The sequence below is a fragment of the Motacilla alba genome, chromosome 5 (assembly GCF_015832195.1).
Source record: "Motacilla alba alba isolate MOTALB_02 chromosome 5, Motacilla_alba_V1.0_pri, whole genome shotgun sequence".
NCBI lineage: Eukaryota > Metazoa > Chordata > Aves > Passeriformes > Motacillidae > Motacilla > Motacilla alba.
Window position 1 is genome coordinate 49,431,853 of NC_052020.1, and position 24,658 is coordinate 49,456,510.

The window sequence follows — 24,658 nt, forward strand, 5'->3', positions numbered from 1 at the left end:
GCTGATTTAATTAAGAATGCCAAGGGGCATCATTTGGGGCCAGGTATCTGAGCTGCAAATTTTTTTTGATCTCAACCTCTCCCTATAGGACCGTCCACACTGGCACCAAAGGCTGGAGGGCAAGAGAACAAAGGGAATTTTATGTGTCTGAATTCAAATTCTTTCCCTTTGAAATGAAGCGTCCAGAATGGGCAATAAAACTGTGAAAATGGATTTCTGGCCGCATTTGATGTTAAGCCTTTAGTGTCAAGAGCCAGGTCTTTTTTTCTCTCTCTTTCTTTTAGGTTTTGTTGGGTTTTTTTTTCCCCTTTCCCTGAATGGTCTTGTGGGGAATTTGTCCTATAAATTATTTCTTGCAGCTTGTTTGCATACAGTATGGCCTTGTCTCATAGTTAGAACTCAAAAGTAGGCTATTTTGTGTGTATGTGTTTTAATTAACTTGTGTTTCCAGTAAAAGTGCAATAGAAAACATTGTGCTAAAGAGGCTCATTTCATGTGGCTTTTTTTTTCCCTATCAACCCATGTGTGAAATCTGAATGTTTATTAAGCACTTGTGTGGAAAAAGTAACTTTCATTTGGGTCTTCCTTTTTCATACCCAGGATTCATAATCCTTTGTATCATCTCTTCCATTCCCATAGTAGGATTTTGCAATGCAATAAGAAAAGCAGAGGATTAGGCCCACTTAGAATGATCATACAGAGGGATCTATTATAATAATGATTACAACCATTTTATCTTTAATAGCTAGCCACTGATGGAAGGGCAAGGGGCGAAACGAGAGACAGAGAAATGAAAGGAATTTTGGCATATTGAAATGATGTTTTTCCTAAGCTTTGATTGTATATGAAAATTGTTCTTTAAATATTTATTTGTAACAAAATCAGTTGGCAATATCTTATTAAACCTGGCTATATTAATTTGAATTGTTACAGAGCACTTAAGCACTGTATTCTTCCTGTATGAAGAGCACATGCATGGGTATTCATGTGTTGATGCAGTTTATCCGTTTTTTTGCAGATCATGTTTTCATGAACCAAGATTACAAAGGTTACTGACTGGTTTTCTACCCTGGAAAGTACAGGTGTTGAAGTAAAATTTAGTTCCACAAGTACATGAAGAGTCTTTTTCCAGGAGCTAGACTCACAGGTTTTCAAACAGAGAATAACAAATGTTAAAAACTACATGCCCATACATTAAAAAACATTTTGCCTCTGTTAAGTAGAGGCATGAATATATGAAAATACCCAAACCCAAACTCAAAAACTAGCATAATTTTTTTTTCTTTGGTGAGTTCATAAGCTTCATCATCTCTAGTCCTACATTTCTCCTCTTTCAGCCTCTCCTTTTGTTTCTGATATCCTTTTCTTGTAGTTTTCTTTCTTCGGGCCTCCCTCAGGCTTCCTGCCATCTATCCAGACTTATTCCCTTTTCCACTGACTCTGGTACATTCTGATCTTTTTTCTTTTGTTTTACACACCACAGTTAGCTCACTTTTCCTCCTTTCTCACATACAGTTTTCCTGTGCCTTTTCTCCTTTATTTCTCCGTCCTTGTCTGTGTTTCTAATTCTCTATTTTCTGTATTTTTAAGAAATATTTTCAGCCTGTCTCATATAAACACATACAAAATTGCAGTCAAAAGAACTTCTTCAAAAATTCATTTCAATCAGTACCTGAAGCCAAGAGATTTACAATCACAAACTGATACACCAGTGTCTATCCTACCAGAATCAGGGCCGGAATGCTTCAAATGAAATTATTAAAAAATAGAAAATTTTGTATTTTCATATTTATTGCTTTACAGAATCACAGAATGGGTCAGGTTGGAAGGGAGCACATTGGGTCATCTGGCCCAACCCCCTGGTCAAGCAGTCATCCTAGAGCACATGGCACAGGATTGCATCCAGACAGTTCTGGAATACTTCCAGTGAGGGAGACTCCACAATTTCTCTGGACATTCTGTTCCAGTGCATGGTCTTTGCACAGTAAAGATGTTCTTCCTCATATTCAGGTGGAATTTCCCAGGATCAGTTTCTGCCCTCTGCTTCTTGTCCTACTGCCTGGCACCACCAAGAAGAGCCTGGCTCTGTCTTCTTGGCACCCTCCCTCCAAGTACTTACAGACATTGATGAGGTCCCCTCTCTGCCAACTCAAGGCTGAACAACTCCCTCAGCCTTTCCTCATAAGAGAGCTGCTCCAGTACTTTAATAATCTGATATCCTCTGCTCACTCACCAGCAAGTTAATTACAGTACTGAGCATCCTTGCTGACCTCTCCTAACCTCAAGTCCTTCGTGACTTTTATGTGGGGCCACAATATTATTCTATGGAAAACACAGTCTATCCCAGCACAAAATGAAAAGTGTAAATATAATTTTTAGGCAAACTGTATTTTCTCTGATCTATTTATTTCTCAGAGGAATTAATCTAGAGTTACCCCATGTTAGTCCAATAGTGCCCTGAAAATAATGCTTTTGCTAGATTTCAAGGCAGTGTGTTCAAAAACCACATGGAATTGTTTGACAAACTATCAGGAAGGACATTTTTGAATGTTTACCATCCTGACTTTGTTTACAATAGATTGTGTGATATTACTGAGAGAAATACATTTCCTTTTTTCCTGGTTGTAAGAATGGACCAATCTCTCACTCACTTAACATTCAAGGTATGCCTTGTATAAATAAGTTGTCAAAGCCTGGAAGGATTAATGTCTTGAGACATTTTGGGATACTTGTGGGAGGGTGTTGAGGTCATGCCTTGCCCCGTAAAGCCAGTGAACTGCCCCACACCCCCCTAGAGCCAGTATCCCAGCCTGGCAGAGCTGCCAGTCATTGGCAAACCTCAGGAAATGACCCACACTCCCTCTCTGGAGCTCCTAACCCAGTGCCTGAGTGGCCAAATGACTGGAAGTCCCACCTGGGAGGAGGGCCCATGGAGGCTGAGGAATATTCAGGGCTGAGCAGGAGGTTAGTGTCCCTCTTAACCCTGCCTCCTCTTGGAGTTCCTCTCTGAAGAGTGCTGGAACCCAGGAACTGGTATATATGTGTTTTTCTTTATCTTTTCTGTCTTTCTTCTTTTTCTAATTCCCTCTTCTTTCAACATTTTAAGACGTAACTTCAGATCAAATGAGTTTAAAATTTGCTAAGTTAAATGGTCCAAGGTAATGCTGTAAGAAGTGGTTCATGTTGATTGGATGTTGTACTAAACCTTTTGCCAAAGTTCCATAATTTTTCTGAAGTTTGCCTGTAAACCTTTGTCTTGTTTTGACCTCTTGAGGCTATCTGGTTGGTATTACTACCACACATTTAACCCAGAGTACATGAACCACTGTAAAACCTTTCAGTGAGTTGATTGGGACCTTACATAATTCTATGTATTGTATATTAGCATAATTGGATATTAGTATTGGATATTATTTCACTTGAGACCTCCTGTAGTTTAGGTCTGTTTATATATATATATATATATAAACAAAAACTTACACTGCTTCTCTTTGCTCCCCATCTCCACACTCATCTCTGAGAAACAAAAAATTGTAGGACTGAGCCAGACCAGCTCAAATCTCCTCCTTCATCCACCAATTTATTGAGATATATGTATGCTACAACTTTGATTTAGTCACCAAGTCCTACATCTTTCAAGTTAAGCATCTTGAAAATGCTTTGTTAAAACACAATTGTTGCAAAACAATGGAAGCTATACTGGGGCAAATTAATAGACAGAGGAATCAAAAATGGAAGGAGATAGCTTTTTTACTTGTATATACAGGTCAGTTGATACAGATTTGCCAGAATATACTTTGGTATATTTGCATGTACATTTATGCAAAAACCAACTGTCTTCCATTTAATTCAGCTGTGTAAGTAGAATACTGTGTCACATGATTTACGTGGTACAAAAATCACAGTTAGGCACAAGAGCTTAGGAATTCTCCCTTGCTGCTTCTAGAACAGACAAACCAACTCCTATGAACACTCAAATTGATCTAAACATTTTTCAGACACACGCAAAAAAAAAGAAACATAGCAAAACCTTTCACACAAAATATTCCAGTTTCACAGACACTCTGTAAAACAGAAAACAGGAACATGTCAGATATTACAAATGGCTATACCAAAACCTCAGCCAACATTCATGAACTACATCTGTTAGCCAGGCAATGCTCTGTCCTGTCCAAGATGTGGTCAGTTTTTGACTTAAGATTTGCTGAAACAAGTTTCCCAGGATCCACTGCAGCCCTACAGCCTTGGGCTTTGATAATGTGAGGTTTTGGAAACTCACAGTAGGATAGGGCTTGGCCTGTAAGTGGAGAGGAGAATCCAAGGAGAAGCCAAAGCACTGCAAAATGTTTGGCTGCTTTTCAGTTCATGGTGGTTTATACCTTCATGCTGAGATGGGCAAGATGTTTCTCTGGGGGCCCTGGCAATGTGTCCACAATCTGTGGTTCCTTCATCCTGACCACGGCAGGGCATTGGACATTCTTCATTGCTGGTTTACATTTTGTAGCTTTCTCACCCCACCCAGCCTTGCAGCCAACTTAGAATGGGAAATGAGTGAACAAAGATGCAATTATTTAATCTGGGTGTATCTTTCACATCTTCCTCAACTTAATGCAGGAATTTGTTACTCAGAGGTTACCATGCTCACATAGGTTCACCTGCACCTCAGTGATAGGTACAGTTTTCTGATAGTGCATCTTAGGAGTCACTAAATATTATTTATCACTAAAACATGCTTTTTATTATAAACATTACTTGTGTGTGCTTTTATTGCTTATGGTTGGCCCCAGCATGAATTCTCAGCAACAAAAACTTTTCTTTTGTTCCCCCTGCATGTGGTAAAGGTCATCTTGTGGTACTTCAGTACCAAGGAAGTAGTATGCATACTAAAACTGTTAAGTACACAATAGTTCCCACTAGCTTTCTGAATGCTTTTTCCTTCCCCAACACACTCAAGCAATCACAAGGTCACTATCACATCCCAAGTTCTGCAATATCAGATTTTTATTTGTTTTCCTTGGGAGTTTGCTGCGTTTAATCAAGACACTAGGTGAGAATCTGTTTTCATTATTTTGAAAACTTGAAAATATTACCCAGTTATTATGCAAAATTCAGAAAAAACAAGATAAGAAATTAAAAATAAATGTATTCATTAATATCTACTTTTATTATTTTTAAAAACAGTCCAGAGGTTTGATTTTTCAAGGGATTTATTTTGAGGAAAAAAAAGTAAGTACCAACAGGGAATAAACGTAATTTTTAAATGGTACATAAGTGAGATGTTTGATCTCTGTTCAGCCACATGACGGTCACTCTGCTGCTGTAAGGAAAAAAAAAATTAGGTTTTAGCAGAAAATTCATTACATAGCATTAAGTCTTTTCTTGGTACCCAGATTGTCACTAGCTCAGAACCCACTCAGCCTAAACTCTCTGTAACACTGCCAAAGTGTTCTGTATTCCAGTAACATATAGAAAACCTCTTAAGCACTTTGAAACTCTCTACAGGGCTTTAATAAGAAAGGAAAATCTCAGAGATTGCAGACAAGGATCCCTCTGACAGGTTGTTTTCAGACCTTCATGCAACCCCAGATCCTTGATCCATCAGGCACGCTATGAACTGTCCAGCTGAGTGCTGTGTGCCAGCAGCAGGGAGTGTGGATTGCCCAGAGGTGCCCTGTGAGGGATGAACCCTGTGGACTGACATGCATCAGCAAGTTTCAGGTGCACAGGTAGATGAAATCCACCAGATGTGGTCAGTACTGTAGTAAACCACACAAAATATGGGGGTTTTTGCTAGAGGCCTTTGCAGCAAACTCACAAGTTTTTTTGAGGTCACAGCTTTCAACTTGCGGGATAGATTGTAATGGTAATTCACTGCTGGTACTGCAACTGTAGTTATTTTCATTTTTAAGCTAATTTCATTTATTTTCTGTCATTCATTAAGTGTCTGAAAGTGAAAAACGATACCAGATTAGTTAGACACCACTTGCGTATAAAACTTCAGAGGCGAGAGAGTAATGATGAAAACATAATAGTCAAAGTTTCCTCTTAGATTCATTATTATTGTGAATATTTTTCAATTTTTAGAATGCCATAACAAAAATTCAGGCAAAGCTTTCAGGTTTTAGCATTCTATTTATTAACAATAGTTCCATTTAATGTCCACAAACAGCAGATGAAATTTCATTGAAACCCATAAGCAATAAAGCTACTTACAGTCTAATTCAGGTATCTTGATGCATTATTATCAATTCTGATTCTTGTGATTATTTTCTTTCATTACAACAGTAGGTTGTGCTTTCTGAATTAAGATTCATGACAATCATTCCAGCCATGCTGAAAAAAAAGCAGTTTTAATCTGGTTATCTAAATAAAATCTTGTGCTGGACAAAAAATTTTAAAAATGTATTTTAAAAATTTTTAAAAACCAATCCTTTATTGATAATTTTGGTAAGAGTTTTCTCAAAGATGTGACAGCATGATATTTAAATGAAATATATATTTATACATGCACAGAATTTATTGATTGGTGAACCTCAGAAAGTGCAGCTAAGGTTAGTGCTTACTTACCATTCCAAGGTGTGCTAGGAGAGCTCACAATTTTGAAAAGTGAAATTTTCCGCATGAACTGTTCCAGATAAGTAAGACTTTATAAAAAAAAGGCCTTGTAAAATCATGGTTCAGGCCTGTTACTTCAGCTAAGTAAGAAGAGGACTATGGGAGAGAGACTCAGCTGAATTAGAGGTAGAATATGGTATATAACCATTGCGTGTTGGTTGAATTACGTTTGTTATTATTATTTGAAAGTTTGGAACTGATAACTGGCTAATGGCTTAAAAAGGCTGGTGTTTGGAATAAAGCAGCTCTCCTTTGCACCTGCCTGGGGACCCTCTGTCACTTCAGACCCTCTCCTCATAGATGGTGCCTGAAATGACCTAATAGCCCAATCCAAAACCCAAGCCTTAGATTTTTGTGTTTTATGAAGGAAGCCATTATGACTTTTCATGAGCACCACACTCTGTTCCAGACACACAGCAAAATACAGCAAAGGGTACATGACTAAAGAAGTACAGCCATGTTCCTGATGTGGGATTTTTGTTGTTGTTGTTGTTGTTGTTGTTGTTGTGTCTCCTTATTTCTGATTAATATTTGCTTATCACCCTCTCTGATTAAATTGTACCAAAAAAAGGCACACATAGGAAAAGCCATGTCCTCCTTGCAAAGTTTTGCAGGATGGACTGTCATCTGGTATTGGGCACACATCATACACACCTCATTAAAATCAGCATGAAGCCTTTGATGAGAACTATTTTGTATTCGGTCATAACATTGCTCCACTTTACCTGTTTATGTGATCAACTTTGTTGGGCACAGACAATTTATGGGAAAACTTCACTCTGACAGGTCAGTTGCATTTAAGAGCAAGACTTGGAGAACTTCATGATTAAACTGCACTTTTGGAAGCTTTTCCTTCCAAAGTCAACCCTCCTATTTAGGGAAGGGAGGAAGGAACTTGAAGTTTGGCCCTGGAGTGGTATTTTTATGGATGGTTTCATAAAGAGCCACACAAAGGATTAAAAGCTAATTGTGTCAGAGAACTGATGAGCTTTTGTAAAAATAGACAATATTTGGATTCAAATATTTGCGACAGATACTTACTGCATCACAATGCATTGTCTTTCCAGCCAGAACTTTTTCAGCTGAATGAGTAGGCAGACTGAAGTCAGTGAATTAACAACTTCCTTCATGTGAGCCCCAGAACACGTCTCCAAATCTGTAGCTAGATCTGGATATCCAGAGTGGACTCTCTGAACTCAGCCAGTGGTTAATCCACACAGTGGCTCTTTCCTCAGGGGAGGTTTGAGAATGTTAGTAACTTCTTTCTACTCTGCACAGCTATCAGTTTTCATAAAATCCAAAAGAACTTGGTATATTGGAGATATTTTCTCCTACCCTTGCTTGAGTTTTGCCAGCATGTTCTAAATGTCCTGATGCACTGATCACACATGCACATGGTGCAATCATAATTTTTTTTTCCTCAGAAAACCAGGCTAAAGCCCACAGAAGGAGAGCCTCTGAGACTCTTCCAGACCTCCTGCATTAAGTGCAGTATTGCCTCTTAATGTATACAACACTCATTGTTTTGTCCAGGCCAATTCTAAATGACATCATTGATTTGTGAGAAGAGTACCTAGTAATTAGTTGTTTTTTTAACAGTCATGCCATTTGACATATTAAATGTTGTACATTACTTAAACAATAGGGTAGAAATATCAATAGTCTGGTGCCACTGTGTATGGCTCCTTTCCATTAGAGTGCATATATATGTGCGTGGCTGTAGGTAGTAGGGGCTTGTTTCTCCATGATATATCTGGTGAAGTCAGCATTAACTTCTTGTACAGTAGATCTCTAGGGGTAGACAAACATTAGTAGGGTTTTATTTATCTTTCTGTGGCTTGATCAGAGGATTATTTTCAGGTTTATTATGACATTTAACTGGATTTTACCCTGAGAGATTGTTCAGCTGGACCTCCTCTACCATTTTTCTCATTGGCAATGGGTTCAGTAGCTGTTTTCTTCTCTCAGGACTCTCTGTAATGCTAATGACAAGGGTTATTTTGGGTCTCTGTTGCTGTTGTTTTCTCTTTTCTTCTTCTTCTACCAGTGCTGCTGTGTAGCCTGGAGAAACGATGATGTAAGAGGGAACTAATCCCACTGTGAAGGTTGTTGGAAGATAGAGCCAGACTCTTCACAGCAGGGCACAGCAGAATGAAAAAGCGTCAACAGAGATTGAAACACAGCTCCATCCCTCGAGGTTTTCATGAATGAGATGGACAAAGTCCTGAGAAACTTGGTCTAAATTCAGTGGCCATTTTTTAAGCAGGACTAGAGACTACATTCCAATCAGAATTGTTCAATCTTGTTTTATCTTTATGATTCTGATGGCCTTTATTTCACTTTCTGTACAAAGGCATACCTGAAGACACTGCCTTGCCACAAGATATCAGTTGAGGGAAAGATCAAAGAAGAAAATTTACCTTTAATTGATTCTGCTTTAATATAGTTTTGAGTCTGAGACACTTCAGTCTGATAGTTCCTGTGAAATGCAATGTCCTAAGTAAAAATAGGGTATTGTGCCTCACTGACTTTTGGTAACTGTTGCTAACTTGAAAAACTGCCCTGGACAGAAATGGTCCCTAGGGTCCCTAAAGCTGCTGTTAGACTTTCATGGTTCCTTAGGCCATCAGACCTGTAAACTTTAAAACCTGCTATAACTTTATATAAGTGTGAAGGAAACAAACAGTGCACATTTCAATTCCCTAAGATCTCTAGATGGTCATACATTCACTTGAAGAATAGAAATGTTTTATACTGATGGTCATTGGATGCATTTAGACCTCACCTGGCTTTGGGTGATTTCTTTAAAAATATCACATTACTGAGAGAACTTGCCTTCAATGAAGTTTTTGTATTATGGGGAAAAGTTATTTACAACCTTGGTGGGTTCCCCTTTGAAGTCATTTGTCTTGTTGAGAGGGGAAGTGGAGCTGGCCTTTGAAGAGTCTCATTTCATCTTGGATCTCTCCCTTTGAAGTACACTTTACCCTGAAGGCATTCCCTGTGGAAAATCTCTCATTGTTCATGGGTCTCCTAAGAAAATATTCCCTAGAGGCACACTTCCCTGAAGAATAATTTACCTTGGAGATAGAAGCAGTGATGTATTTTTCATCCTTGCCAACAGCAGGCAGGGTCTAGTTACACCAGCTGCACAAATGATTACATAAACAAAATATAGGGGATTGCGAATTTAATAGGTAAGGGGCAGTTGTCTAACAGTGTCCAAATCTTGATAAACTGAGCTTCCTTAATGCTACTGGGAAAAAAAAAAAATTAGTAACAATGCTCTGCCTTCAGACAGGCCTATATTTTTTTTAGTCTTTGATGCTGAAATCTTCTCATTCTTATGCTCCATGAGAAAGAATTCTCTGAAAGCCTGAAGAAAATCCTGTCAGCCATTTGCAGGCCTGATGCAAGTTGTTTGATAGTGTTCAAAGATAACCATTCTGAGTGTGATAGAATCAAAGAAGAGAAAGTATTTTTTCTCTTTAAAGAATTTTCACTTTTTTTTTTTTTGTTATAGAACTTCAAGAAATGGAAAAGAAAACCTTTCTTTATGGCTCAGTGCTCATTGAGGTCTAGTACCTCAGTGAGGTTGCAAACTACAAATTAGGAACATAAACACAAACAAACAGCCACACCTATGGTCCATAAAAGCTTTTCAACCATTAAAGCAGCGTTACTTTTGCTGTATCCTACCACTGCCTAATTTCAAAGGCATAATAAAGGGTAATTGCTGAGCCGACAGGATCAGCTCTAGGCATAACCAAAACAAGCAACTGACTTGGACAGCAAATTTCCAGAGAGGAAATTCAGCCATGGCTCTGCTACCTATTTTGTTTATACCACAGCCTCAGAAAACCAGACACACTGCTGCAGCTGCCTCAAGGTTCATGGTACACAGGTGAGGGGGGCAGGTGGGAGCTCTCCCAGAGGCACAAATCATTGCCCCAAGACATCTGATCCCCTGGCAGCAGCAGGAGCAGTGGATCTGACCTTGTGTGACTCCTCTTGGTGCCTCATTTCTCTCTTTTTCTTCACTGCAGAACTGACCTATTTTTTGTCCCACAGCTTCCTCTGAAGGGGTGCAGTGCTGGAAGCCTAAAGCCAGCTCTGTACGCTACAGATAATTCTTAAGCACCAACTTTTGTCTTTGCTATCAGCAAGCCTACAATTTTACAGAGCACTTACATCACTCAGGAAATCTATGGTAGATTTAGGAGTGTTGCAAAAGTATCAAATTCTCACATTTCAATCTGAATGCAAAGAGAAAGACTCAGTGGATTGCAGTAGATTGCACTGGATTGCATAGCATGCACAGTTTGTGGTTTGTTTATATATAGAAACATCTTTTTTAAAACTGAAATTATCTCTGAAACTGGAGAATTCGGAGAGGAGATAAGAGCTCGACCAACTTGAGTGGTTCCTTTTAAAATTATGTAATTGATTTGAGTGAGAATAGTATGATATTTCCCATTGCACTGTATTTAAGTATTAATGGATTTTTCCTATGAAATCTCTGTCTCTCTTCAAAGAGAGATTCAACCCTCTTCAAAGGTTGTAAGGCAACCTTTGGCCACCTTACTTGTTTGATAGTATAGTCCTTTCCATGGCAACAGATTGTGATGTCATGCATGACCAGATTATTAGGTCAAAAAGTACCTAAGTGAGATTTGAAGGAAGAAGGAGGAAAGGTGCTAAAACTGCATAAGCACTTTTCAAATTTAGTATTCAAAAGAAGTGGAAAACAGACTCAGAGTAATTGCAATGATTTTTTAACTTACCTTGTCCATGAAACTTTACTGTTGTGTCAACCATTACTACTATTGTTTTATTATTGTTTTTATATCAAAAATAATAGGAAAAATTAGCAAAGACCACAGAACAGCCAAAGGAAAAAAAGTTCAATATAATATCAATTCCATTTTATCATAGCCTATGAAGAAAAGTTTTTTAAAATTTACTTTATCAACAGTGAAACTTGAACTAATTAGAGTAATGGATATACACATGAAAAACTAGGAGTGGATTTGATGTTTTTCCCCATTGTAGGGTTCCAGGCATTCAGACCCAGGATTTCAACTTTGTTTAGGGAATGGGTTTATCCACATATGGTTTTAAACAATATCTCAATAATATGTTTACATGCAAGGTTTTTACTCTAGTCCACGAACACATTAAATGCCTTTGGATGCTGTCTGTAAAAGATCTCAACAAATTAATTTCTCCTGCAGGCGGAGATTATTCATACATATCTATTCTCTTACCATTTGATAAAATTTACTAAGTTACAAGGGATCAGTGCTTTTAATGGTCCCTATAGTTGATCTGATTCCTCCAAGGATACTCTTCTCTGAAATCTACTTAGTGATCCAGGGCAACTTGGCTCAAGGTAAACATGGTCATTTAAACAAATCAAGCTGGTTTTTGCAAGTCTGGATAAAACCCAACAAATACTTTGTGGGGAGAACAATGCCATAGACTTTTCCAACAACCACAGATTTCTTTAAAGCCAGGTCAGACGTCTCTATTGCAGCCCTGAAGTCTGAGGGTTGCAGATACCATTCCGTAGATCAAATAATCACTCTGTAAAATGGGGATAACCCCACATTTTAATATATATAATACCCACATGAAAGGGTAGTAAAACACTCATTCATGACACAGGGTAGACCTGAGAGAAAATAATTGCATGGGAAGGTAGAGACTGAGAAAAAATAGTTCTATATTTACTAGTTTCTTTGTGTTTTCCTCTGGACATGTGCTATTGACTCCTCTTTGGGAAAGAATATTGTACTAGATGACGCTCTGGTCTGCCTGAGGATGTAAACTCTTGTGTTTACCTTGCTGTAGTAAATGCTGCAAAGCCTGAAATCAAAGGGGAAGTATTATGGCTTGATTGTACTTTCATAATAAAGTCCATCCTTGTTAAATAAAGAGATCACCAAGTTTGAATGAATTTGAATTTAAACTGTGTCTATAAACATAACATTGTTTACATCTTTCATTTATGATGGTATTTCAGCTAAGTTGTTCTGAAATTGCTCTGCTTTTGCGCTATGTCATAAAGTGGAAGCATATATTACATTAAGCAGTAAGGAGCTGTATCTCATTTAAAACACATAACCACATAATTTCATAGATATATATCTATATATAGATATATATCTATGAACAATGAAATTGCCCCAAAATTAAAACCCTCTTGGCAGTGTATTTGTAAACACAATCAGCCTATAATCCAATAAAGAGACTCTGCTTTGAATTAATGTGAATTGCTTTTCTATTCTGCCTTTACAAATATAACTTTTCATCTGAACTTCTTCACTCCCTCTATTTGTTTCACTAAAAATAATTGTAGTGATTTTCTTCCTCACTTGTAAACAGCAGAGGAAACATTTGAAAAGTAGAATAAAATGGAGTTGGTAAAAACAGAAATAAAACCCAAAATAAAATAAGCAGACATAATTCCTTTTATACCTGCAAATAGAAAAAGCAAATCTAATTTCTCAGAACTTCTGGTATGAAGCAGTTTGCATGTTAAAAAGAAACCATAATTTCAATCATTTTTTATGATTCTGATAATGATAATGAAAGCCAAATTGTTAAATGGTAAGTGCAATAATTTCCTTATGCACACAAAAAAGGTACCATTTCTTTAATTTTGATAATTTAAAACAAAATTTTCCAAATGACAACCTTTTAGTTATAATTCATTAACCTTTCAAGCAACCATATTTGGGACAAAAGTAAATCTTAAGATGTACCAATGCAAATGAAGTATTTAGAGGTTCATCCTTGTCAAGACAGGAATTCAAAAGGAGGTGCAGGGCATTTAATGTTTTCTGAACTGAGTTAAAAGGGCAAAGAAAGAAGATCTTATTCTTAATATAAAGTACACAGAATTTGGAAGGTAAATTGAAGATTGGTATACCTGGAGCATTCAAAACCAAGGTTTTGTTTCTACTTTTGCTTTTCTTCAAGTTTCCAGGTACTTAATGATACTGAAAACAATTTGGGGAAAAGACTAAGAAAACTTCATTTAGTTGTGAGTATTTTTATTTTTATATCAGGAAGACAAAGAAATTATTTCTAATTAATTCTTAATCAGCTATTAAACTTTGTCTGCTAGACATGATAACTATATAGACTAGATGGCATCAATTCCAGCTTCCTGGCTGGTCCTAGAACAATTTTTACTTATTTTCTCAAAAAATCATTTTTCTGCTTCTCTTAATTGTTAGGTTCATCCCCCTGCTTTTGGCAGGGCTGTGGCACAAACCCAGAAATCCCCCAAAGTAGGACTTTGAGGAATGAGGAGGGTGAGGACTGGAGTTTCATGCTCTACTGGGTCCTCTCCATTCCTTCTCCATCGTGTGCAGAGGATGTTTAAATAAGATAGGATAAGATAGGAAGGTGATAGTCAAGGTGCAAACAGGCCAATACCGAAGGCTATAATAAGTTGAGACTCAAGGACTGGAGGTACAAAAAGCCCAAAATTTAGGAAAGAACTGGTAAATTCAGGAGAAGCTCATGTCTGTCTCCTCATGAGCAGTTCTGAACATGGGACTACCGCAGCTTCTCCCCTCATATGCAATGCTTACACAGGAGGGGTAGGATTTGCTGACAGGCTACTAAATGAATTGCACATCTCTAGTGCTGTGTAAGAAAATAGAAGCACATTGTCCATCAGCAGAAACCTGCAAAGTATTTACTGTCATCAAGGAAAACTCTAATTTTTTATTTTCTATGTTTTCTAAGTCAAGCCTTTCTTCTTGGAAGTCTGAGGGTCCAAAGCAAGAAGGGACAAAAACTAGTTTGTAAGGCTGAGGGACTGAGAGGGAAGCTTGGCTGAGTAGTCCTCATGCACACAGAGGAGCCCATGGAAGCAAACGGAGCACAGGGTGGATAGGCACAGCCTGCAGGGAGTCAGTGCTGCCCTTTCCAATCTACCTCTTGGCTGGCACACTCAGTGCCTTCCAGACAGGATATGCCACAGTCCTTGCTTGCCCTCCAGTGCTATCATACCACATTGGGTGGGAGCAGTCTTCTTCCCTGCAGGCGTGCCTGTGTTCCACCAGACCATGAAGAGCCCATTTTGCATCCCATCAGCTTTGGACAGCCTCGTGCCCATGGCAGGCTGGCCAGAGGCTCTCCCAGGCTGTCCTTCCCCAGGACCCCATGAAGATACTTTGTTCCTGCTCTTCTGCTTCCCCTTCCAGACCCACTGGCTCTCCCTTCTCCCCTGGTGGCTTCGGATCACAAACGGACTGTTTCTTTCAATCCTCCAGCTTAGATTGATTGCAGGCCTCTGGGAGTCTGTGGCCAAAACTAAAGCCAGGGACAATTCCTGAACAAGTAAGCTCACAATGCCCTGTTTATTTATACAGCACAAATTATTGAAATCATTATGCCCCAGACAAGTGGGACCTATTTATAAACAGCATCTTAAGATGAGCAATATAGCAGGACTCTCCACTGCTTCACAATGAATGCCAGCCCCATCCCCCCATCCCCACTATAAAGCTCCAAGGCCCTTCCGACTTGCCACATGAAAGACACATTCCTTGCCTGTTAAATTAAAATCTAATCATATTCTGCAGTAAACAAGGCACAAAGAACACTCTCAAAATTATGGGATGACAAGCAGCAACACTAAGGGCCAAACTCTCCCCTCAGATCTATCCTACAGCTCTTTGACAAGTGCAATCAGTTAAACATTTGAGGGCTTGACAGCAGCCATTCCACCAGACGTTTGATGTGACTGGTTTTCCACGCTCTTCCATAAATTATGGATCTTCAGATCTGCATGTCCTCCATGTTTGTGATGGCAGGTCTCCAGCAGAGAGGAGGCTTGGGAAGAAGTGGATATTTCTCTCAAAACACTTAAATTACTCCTATGTTTCTGTCTATACAAAGCAGATCTGGAACTATTTAAGTGGGCATCAGTTGCGTTTGGAGCCTTGGAAAGAATAGCTTTTGCTTTTCATCCTCCTCAAACAGTGATTCAGCCTAAACAAAATGTGAGATCTAAACAGCAGCCTCACAGCAGCCTCACACTTCAGTGCCATCTGGACCTTCAACTCACAGCAGCACCCTTTTGCTCTCAAAATGCCCACACCATGGTGTACAAGGGGACACCATGGCCTGTACAAGGGGATGAGAGCAGAGCTGAGCTGTCAGACCCTGGCAAACCCCATGGGGAGCCATGGGCTGGCTTTTCAACCTGTCACCCTTGGGTCAACATGGATGAGGCCCTTACAGATCCTGTGAATCAAAAGTGTTGGATGTTTTGGCTCTATACTTTTGGTGATCTTACTAGTTTACTTAACTGGGGTAATCACGATGAGCCTTGGATATGATTAGAATTTAAGAATTAATTGGGCTCAGTACCTCCGTGGTACTTTGCATTTTTCTCTTCAGATGGAGAACAATCATTAACTAATTGGTCTTCAGAAAAACACTTTTATTATTACAATTTTATGAGGTGGAAACTAGGAGGTTAAGTAACTTGCCTGAAGTTATTCACTATGTTGCACTGGGATTAAAATTTAGGAGTTGTTGGCTGCCAGCCCTGCTTTTCGACCACTGGACCACTCTGCTTCTTATTATAAGAATTTAATTTACTTGGCAGTGAATGCAGCTTTCATGTGGTAAGTCATATATTGCCATTCTAATGAAGTTGAAGGAAGGTGAGAAGGCCAGCTGATCTCATTGTGAACTGATGAAGAATCACTTCACAGTGATTCTGTCTAAAAATCTTGATGTAATACAATACAGCCTCTCCTTCCCCCACAAAACAGAGCCTTGTTTCAAAATATGGATGTTTATCTAAACTATCTAAATTTCTATTGAGCCAACTAGAGAAAGAAACTGAAAGCTAAGGAAACTAGCATTTAGGCCCCTCTGGTATTTTGAGATCTATTTCCTACATATTTCTTCAAAATTCAGGGAATGTTTTGACACCTAAACACAAAATATTCTTCACTCAGTCTTCTTGTCTTGGTTTGAGTTCATGCCTGTATTTTTTCTAGTGTAGACTTCTAAAAAACTGATGATCCAATATGGACATGGGGGTATGTGTATGCGTGTAACATGGCAGCAACTATATAACAGAAATAAATTTCCATATCTCCATTTTTCTCAGGCTAGCCTAGTATATTAATAAGGAAAGTTCTGCAAGTACTGAAAATCAGTGAATCAGTAGTCCCCATCTGGAGGTAACAACAGCAACAAATGTCTGTGTATATGTCTCTGTGTGTACAAATTTTGGACAACAACGTCTCCATGTATATACATCCCTCCTGTAGTAGAGCCTTCAATGAAAAGAAGCCCCATGGAGAATTCATGTACTGCCAGACGAGCTGTGTTGACATTACATGCCAGATCCAAGGTGGAACTGTGCAGGTGTATCATATATTCACCACTACAAAATAAAGATCTTTTATTTTCCTGTGGAATAACTGTCAAAGTATAGAGCCAAAAAGGCAAAGAGAGAAGTGTCAAAAGGATGTTAAGGATCATTATGAAAATATATAGAGATTTGAAGCAAGAACAAAATCTGTCTCTGAGCACAGACTGGTTTCTGCAACAAAATATGAGCACAGTGGCTGTACGCAGATCCCAGAAAAGAAAGATCATTGCCATTAGTGTGAGAAAAACCTTGATGATTCAAGGCACATTAAAAATAGTGAGTAAAAAGAATGAGAATGTGATAATATGAATAAAATCTATGCCAGAGGTTTAAGTTTGCAAGGCTGTGGAAAGCATTCATTACTGAAAATGTAGCCTGACTGGTAAAATTAACTAAATTAATTTTAAAAAGCATATAGAGCAATACAGTTGTTTTTGTGTACCACAGATAACCACAAAAGCCAAGAGCCCAGTAAAAGTGATTTATTTAAACTCCAGAAAGGTTTTGTGACACACACTTCATTTAACAGGTTTGTTTTCTTTAAGCCTGAGTTTTTTGTTAAACCTGTGTCATTGTGGTTCAGCACTGAAGCAGTTTCCTGGAGGGCCCAAAAGTCTTTGTCCATCAGCTACAGCTCTCAACTATGTGTTCTCAAGTTTGAATATAAAACCTGTGTCGCAACCACTTAGTTACCAATGGGCAGGTGGGCATCTCTTGGGAATGCATGACATTTTTGACAGACTGGTAGTCAATGAAGAGAAAATACTAGAAATATGTCCATAATGTCCATTTGTCCCAGGCCTTATGCCTGAGGAGCCTCTTAGTTCACATAACTCAGGTGACTACTGGTAACATTGACAGGTCTAGTAGTATTCATCAGATTGCCCAATGATCTGAGTGACCCTGTGGTAAAAATCTTTTAATTGGCTGTTACAGAGAGAGAATTTTGCTGAAATCTAGGATTGGTTCCCTCCAAACTCAAAATACTTGTTCCAGAAGTATAAAGAATCCTACCAGCATTTTGGGAAGGCTTGTGAAATGGAATAATATAAAAGAAAAATTAGCTGTTATTATCTTGACAGTTGCCAAAACTCCTGAAAATCAGCAGTGTTTCCCCAAATCATGTGAAGCTGAGAGCAACCTGGACTCTGATAATGACATTCCTAGAGGAGAGCATTTTTTATCAGGACAGTAATCACTGTCAGTAAAAGATAGAATGGAGGGAGAGGGGCAGTGATCTCCAATCTGTTTGAACTACTCTCTCCTTTCTTTTTCCTCCCCATCTATTTTTTGTTGAAAAAGATAATTACTTCTGTTACCCTACAGCTAATCTTTGATTTTCCATAATAGGCTGGCCACTTCTTTCCTCTTATTTTCTACTCCATCTTCTGCATTATTTCTATCCTCTCCACAGGATGAAGTGTGATTCTGAATGGAGAGATTATGCATTTCAAGGCTAGTCATTCCACAGTTTCTCAAATTTCCTGTAGCAGAAATGCCTCTTACTTCTGTACTCCTTCTCCTGGGAATCACACTGCTTCTTCTTGGTCTTGTGAGAGATCTGTAAAGGTGGAGAAGAATCTAATTCCTGTGACTTTATAGCATGGTTTCAGGTCTGGTCCTTTTTTACTATTTCTGTGTCTCCAAAGGAATTCCTATGGCAGAAAACCCTGATGGTAGTCCTGATCACCTTCCTGTATACCATTTTGCCTTACATGCTTGGTGCAACTGAGAAGATGAGCTTGTGCTTTCACCACAGGGATCTTGAATACAGCTGACACAAGGTCAAATGAGGTCTGTAGACAAACTATTCCAAGAGCAAATTCAGGTCTTCTACAGACCATATGGCAGAATGAAGCCAGAAGTGGGACAGTATTGACACAGCATTTCCTTTTCTCTGTGTTGGGTGCTAAGAGAATTACAGCCCCCCACTTAACCCTTTTTGCCAGAAATTTTGAACACAACCGTGCTTTCAGCTATACATGTAAATGATTGTGGGGTTATATGCATGGAAACAAGAGCAGAACTTAGACCACAGATTTCCCAAGGAAAAACAAGTGCTACATTTTAGGCAATTAGGAGCAGTAAAGTAAACATTTAGTCACCATTGACTCATGAGCCGAAAAACACAGTAGTCAATTACAGCTTTCGGCAGCAATAATTAATATGGTGTTGATGAAAACTGTGGTTTCCACTCAGCATACAAAGCTATTTCAGGTAATTAAATGTAACCTCATCTATATGTAATTTGTCTTTAATCTGCACATGACACAGTATTTCAACCTCATATGTTGTCTTCCGAAGGAAAAATAGTATAGAAACATTACCTAAAGCATATACCCAATCACCCTAGGAAAATTTGTTTCCATTTAAGTCTATATCACCCTTTATGATTAAATATTTGACAATGAAAAGGTTTGTAATTTAATCACTTGCCCAGTCTTTCTTATATCACTCCCCATATCTGATTTGCAGAGATAAAGAGATCAATTTTAACTGTGTATACCTCACAGACATTTATTTCTTTGTATGTTTTAACATCCTGAGGCTTTTTCTGAGACATTAAACAGAAAATAAATACTTAGAGAAAAGATCACTCTTGCCATTTCTGATGAAGGACTTTTGGTATTATGAGGCTTCTGAATACATAAGAGGTGTTATGTGCAAAGTAGTCTTTACAATATTGTATTGACCTGATTTTCCAAAGTGCAGATTATCTACATTTCTCAGTGAAATTAATGGAACTTGAAATGCTTCTCTGAAAATTAATGTGTATCACTGCCCTCTAAGTCACTGTTTATAAACCCTAGTAATTTGAAGTCCATATTTCCAGCTTGACTGCCTGACTACTTCCAGATATAGTCACATAGCAGGAAAAAATGGAAGGAGAAATTATATTTTATCTGAAAAAGCTTCAATTTATGTATTTATACATTTATAAGATTTTATTTGCATGCTAGGCTTTGAGGCATTTCTTCACAAGCTAATTGCCAGTTGAAGCATCAATTTCACAGGATTGTTAACTAAAGTATACCTTTTCTGGACATCTACAGTGTCATTGCTACATGGAAAACACACCTGATATTTTTACATCTGAACTGCAGACTAGATAGTCCTATTAAGCTCATAAAATAAGCCTCCAGAAAAGATAAAATTTTATACGATATGAAATTAAAGGAGTGGCTATTGCCTTTAGCAAATACCACATCTGAAACTATAACTTTGCAACTTTTGTAAGCACAAGGAGATCTTGTTCCATAATCCTATCAGAGCTTCATAGTTCCTAAATAAATTGGAGTGCTATTTCACAACAAAACATCAGGTTACTGGGCCTTTAGTTCTGCTAGCTTTTCTGATGACTAGCTTAATTCAGAAAAGGAAGCTAATTCCCAGCTAAAGCATTATCCTTTCTCCCAAAATAAATAACATGAAAACATGACTAAAATTCCCAGTCAAAACATTTTTATGCTAATGACATACAAAAATATTCTGTATTGGTGACTAACATTTTTGTCATCTTAAACATTTACTATGAGATTGAATTTTCAGAAGCACTTATGATGTCTTTGAGCTAAATTCAGGAAAGATGTGTGGTCCATTTAGGTGGACTTTTTGGTCCATGAAATCTGTTTAATATGAAATTGTAAGACTCTCTGATACCAAGGAAATTCCCTGGCTTTGACATCAAACACACTCTTTCTCTGAGCACGAGGAAGAAAAATCTTTAACACGTCCAAAAGAAGCACAAGCCAAAATAAATGGCAGAATCAACCAATAAATGAAACGCACTACACATTGCCCTACGTGGGCATAATCAGTAAGCCTTTTTGTGTTATTTATTTGAAGGAACAAAGGGGCTTTTCCAGAAACCATCTGTACATTGTTAAAGAAGACTGAATTACCTACAGCCCTCAAAGGAAAATGATGCTGTTAAAATAAACTTGGGGGTTGGAAGGAGTTAGGTTACTAAACATGGGGCTGAGTTAGAACTTAAGCATCTCTCTGAATTTTGTCTTGCTGGTTACACAAAACCCAGGTACACAGGGATGGAGGGTTTCAGCAGAGAGACATTGCCACAGCTGTCAGATCTGGAGCCAGACTTGCCAATACCTAAATGCTTTGAAGTTGTCTTCTAAAGCACCATAACAGTAAGAGAAGGAATAAAAACCCTTAATGTCCTCTGGATAGAATGCAAAGTTACAGATAGTATGCTAGATTTCATTCTCAAAAACTATTAGCTAAAATCCTAAAACTGTGAGTTTAAAATAATACCCTGCATGCTGGAGTCACCTTTGGTTTTGAACTGTTGGTGTGCTTGGGCACACATTCAAGATTCTTGCCGCAACCATAGGGATAGAAAACTTCTGCTCTCTTTTAAATGAAACATGAGATTTTCACATGGTCACTTCATTTCAAGAAGAGAGACCTCAATGAAAACACCAGTTAGGGCAAGTTTCATGATAAATACTGGCAATGCTATAGGTCTTTTCAAAATTCATGAACCTCAAAAGAAGCCAGGCAAAATCTGCTTGGTTTCAGATTTCATAGAAACTTGTAGCTCAGCTCCAGTTTGTCCTAAAGTTCACTGAAGTTCAGTCTTTCAAGTCATTCCGATTCAATTTATGGGGTTTTTTCCAAAACGATATAAAACTTGGGGTATTACATGGATTTGACATGAGCCAGGTGGAACTCAGTAGGTCCAACAGTGTTTTGATTTGAGATTTTGAGTCTGTTTAAATACAAAACAGAAAGCAAAACTCTGTCTTCCTCTCAAGCCAGAGGAAAGTTTAATATGATCCACTGTGTGCCAAATTCACTTCCTGCAGAGTTGCTGAGACCCACAAAGTCCATGTTTGCATAAGTATGCAGTGAGGGCTCTATGGGGTCTTAGCACAGGGCCTACAGGGAAAGCACAGGAACCCTGCAGGAACCCTGCAAGCACAGCAAAGGGAAGGGTGTAGATGTGCCTTGCTGCAGAGAGAGTATTTACCTCTCCCACGAACGCAGAGCACCGTGGTTAGCCCTTACCAAGAGATTTGCTAGAGCCTCAGGCTCAGTTTTCTAAAAGACATTGTGGACTTGTGTAGCTTTATACTGAGTACATTTACAGTGTGTCCTCCATGGTGCTGAGAGGCTCCCTCTTTTTTCCATCACAGCTAACAGAGGCAGAAGAAATGGAAGAGTTTTCAAATAATTTTCTAAATTTGAACAATTTTGCATTCTTTGTTCAGGTAAAGGTTGAACACGTGAAACTCTTCCTGAAGTGACAATTCCAAAAAGTTCGTGTTAAGCCTCCTAGGACCCACTACTCCAATAATATCAAAGTAAGCAGTGTACTTTTTAACTATCAGATACAAAACAATTGTCAGTCTGACTGAGAAGTATTTTCTGTGTTTCTTCATTGATATATTAAAGACATATTTTAAAACTGTTTTTTGAAGTGATTCATGGAATCGGTTGCCTTTGGAGCTACTCAAGAAACAGCTGCTGCCATCACTTTTCTTGTATAGAGTTTTAATGCCCAAAACTCATATTTGAAATTAGCATTTTTCTCTTTCATTTTGTTTCTAATTTTTATGTTGAAATTCTTACTCCAGTTAGGAGGGCATGGCCAGTTGTCATGCATGATGAGATTGGCTAAAGTGAAAATTGCACTATTTTGACTCCTTTGCTTCTCCAGTGTAAAAGCTCAACTAATATAAAGTAAAGCTTTTAAAGATGTATTAAATGATTAGCAATATTTACTGGTTTAGCAAGAACACATAAGACCTTTATCTTTTGTGTCTCATACTATCATTCTTATACAGTTATGAAGCTCCCCCCAAAGTATTGTTTTAATAATCTTAGCCCACAATAAATATCCTATTAAACTAACTCTTTAGTTTAGGAAAGTAATTATTCATTTGAGATGTTTAGCTTGAAGGGTATCTACAGATCCTTAACTGTAAGCTAGATTTCAATAGTTCTTGATAGAAATTTTATAGGACATTAATTTCAGGGTGAAAAGCATGCTTGTGTATTTCAAAGGCATTTAAAGCTCAAATTTATTCTAAGTAATATTAGGTCCCTCTCTTAGGTATGTAATTGGTTCAAACAGTTGCCCTATGATTTATTGTATACACAATTAATGGAGAGTTCTCATTTTCTCTGTTGATTATATGGTCAATTTGGAGTAATAGTGCATCTAAATTCTATCCCTGGATAAATGCCTAAGCTTAGGAGCAACAAATACAGGCCTCAGATATCAAACATCTTTTGCAAAACTGTTCTTTTCTCTGAAAATTCCGGCCATCATCTAGGTTTCAAAATGGGGAGGAAATAACAGGAGGATAAGCCCATTCATTTTTTCCTATTAATTAAATATGTAGCCTTTACAATCCAAAATTATTTTAAATCATAAATCTGAAGCTCAGATGTATCTGCAATCTTTTTGGAGTTACTTATCAATCTGACCACTGAAGACTTTAAGGTTCATTTTGGACAAGGACAGAAATCTCTATATGGTCAAGACTCCCCAGGTGAAAGTTTATAAATTATCTCTTTTTCTTTCATACATCTCAACTAAGCTGTGTTCTATAGGGTGGTTGTTCAGACACTTGATATTATTTATGTTTTCCTGTCCATCCATCCATCCATCCATCCATCCATCCATCCATCCATCCACCCATTTCCTTCCAATTTATTTCTCTGTATTCATGCAAAATGAGCCATTTTCAGCTCTCTGTGGCCAATACTTGGATTAGCAAATGGGTGCTTATTGCAGGTTCGCATTTGCAAATTGGTTGTTCTAATTACAAGCAAAACCATGTAAGTGAGTGAAATACTGTGGTTATATGTAAAGTCATAGTAACTTTACATATAAGAGTCCTGAATTTCTGGCCTCCTCCTCTTTTAGCTTAGCTTTCTCCCTTGAGCATTTATTCATTTGTTTGCCCTTGCCAAAAAAATTATTCATCTAAACGCAGCCCCCTTATGATGTCAATGGAAGTCTGAGCAACCTACGGCAGAGAATGTTCAAAGCTTATATTGCCATAAAACAATGTTGTTTCCTGGTTTGTTTTATTTTTCTAGATATCCTGTTCTGTGAGAAAAGCAATTCTGTAACTAAGACTGACTTGTGATTTTTCACAGCATAACAAAGTATAACAAAAATGCCTCTGTTTCACCTTTTAATGATTAAATCTCTACAGTGCCCTGAGCCTTGTACATGCAGGCACAGAAGTAATTTTATGCACATGAGCAATCCCACTGAACTCCCTGGGTCTTCACACGTGTAGCATTGCACATATTCACATTGGCAAGATCAAGAACTGGTTTTGTTGAGAACATCTGTGGCAAAGGAATCTTCCTGCAAATAAACAGTGTCGACATTTGCAAACCTCATAGCTTTGCTTCAGTGCTCAGTCACCCACAAAAGTCACTTACTGCCTTGCATAGCATTTGCTTTGAGCAATATTCCTTAAGTAATTTGCTTTAAATTCTTTAAACACTATGATAGCATAGTTTGCTGAAGCTTTCAGAAAATTAAAAAAAAAGAGGTTATAACCGCTTATTGTAGGTAGTTACAAGTCATTGCAAATGGTGTATTTGAAAATCAGAGTTAACAACTTGCCAATTGATATCTCATTC

General features: G+C 38.0%; 1 long non-coding RNA gene across 1 annotated transcript in view; it reads right to left on the reverse strand.

Moving 5' to 3' along the window:
- Positions 1–6,213: 6,213 nt before the first annotated feature.
- LOC119701922 overlaps positions 6,214–24,658 on the reverse strand; it is a 29,992-nt gene continuing 11,547 nt past the window's right edge. Inside the window, exon 3 of the long non-coding RNA XR_005257209.1 lies at positions 6,214–6,333. This is a non-coding gene — a long non-coding RNA (uncharacterized LOC119701922). The remainder of the gene's footprint in view (positions 6,334–24,658) is intronic.